At 30.6% G+C, this 1,359-nt stretch overlaps 1 non-coding gene across 1 annotated transcript; it reads left to right on the top strand.

Moving 5' to 3' along the window:
* Nucleotides 1-731: 731 nt before the first annotated feature.
* Nucleotides 732-804, top strand: TRNAV-CAC (transfer RNA valine (anticodon CAC)). The gene has a single exon. It is a non-coding gene; the product is annotated as a tRNA-Val (tRNA).
* The last annotated feature ends 555 nt before the right edge of the window (nucleotides 805-1,359 follow it).

Here is a 1,359-nt window from a genome sequence, read left to right as displayed (position 1 = left end):
CTATAGTCATAGTATTTAACTTGACATACATTTTTGGAGATGTAGTGGGTTTCTATAGTCTTAGTATTAACTTGACATACATTTTTGGAGATATAAGATTCAAAATAATAATAAGCTAAAAAACTAACAGTAGTGTTTAACTCAGTATCTACTTGTTATTTATCATTATTTTGTTCTGAGAAGATGGTAACTGTGATATTTTTTCCCACAGAATTCTTCAATGAAACGAATTATTCGATGAAAGAATTGATTCTTCGCCGGAAAATGTCTGAATTCAGTTTATATTAAAGTAGCAGATGGCACTAGTTTTAGACACATTGTTTATCACGTATATTACTGAAGACAATTAACTCCCCAGTCAATTTTTGAGACAATTTCAATAAGTGATGTTCCGTTTTTATGCCTTTTTTTCAGTACAGCACTGAGAAAATTTCGATTGTTACATATTTCGAACTATTGTGTTTGCGTATAGGCATATTTTCAAAACTGAATTTTTCAATATACGTTGAAAGAAGAGATTTGAACACTGCTACGAACTATTTTTACAAATTCCACAAACCCAGGTAAGGTCTGAATGTAGTGGAAAAGCAAATTATTGTAAATTTAATCTCTGTTAATTTCGTTGAGCTCTTCGCATTTTCAAACACTCAAGATGTAGTACCTGATCTGACCGACATTAAGAACCTCGTAAATAAAATCTTTTCAACTTGACTCCAACAGATTAGAAGTTCGTTTCTGTAGTGTAGTGGTTATCACGTGCGCTTCACACGCGCAAGGTCCCCGGTTCGATCCCGGGCGGAAACAGGTGTTTTTGAACTAACTTGGCAAATTTCCTTTCATTTGTTCTTTACTTTCTTCCATTTCATCATGTAGGTGGTAGTACATGTTTTTTTTCTTCTTTTTTTCCGTTAAACTAAACTCTTCAGATTGTTCTTTTACTACACGGGTATGTGTATTCTTTCTTAAAACTAATTTTTTTCTCTATTTACTTAGATGTAGAAAAACAAATTTCCACAATTTCTAATATATCTTGACTCATTTGTTTAACGCTGCTACATTATTGACTAAATAGACTTTTTAGTTTCTCCATTTGGTATATTAAATATCGATTTTCTATATTCCCATCTATAAAATAAAAAAAAAAGTGTTCATGACTTCAAGATGTCTCCTTTGTCATCCGTTGTGATTTCCAAAAAATTACATTCACTCACACAAACACACACACACACACACATACACACACACACACATATATATATATATGTATATATATATATATATATATATATATATATATATATATATATATATATATATATATATATATATTCACGTGTGTGTGTGTGGTGTGGTGTGTAT

The sequence above is a fragment of the Palaemon carinicauda genome, chromosome 23 (genome assembly GCF_036898095.1).
Source record: "Palaemon carinicauda isolate YSFRI2023 chromosome 23, ASM3689809v2, whole genome shotgun sequence".
Taxonomy (NCBI): domain Eukaryota; kingdom Metazoa; phylum Arthropoda; class Malacostraca; order Decapoda; family Palaemonidae; genus Palaemon; species Palaemon carinicauda.
The sequence above is the reverse complement of the archived record's forward strand: the minus strand, read 5'-3'. Positions and strand labels throughout refer to the sequence as shown.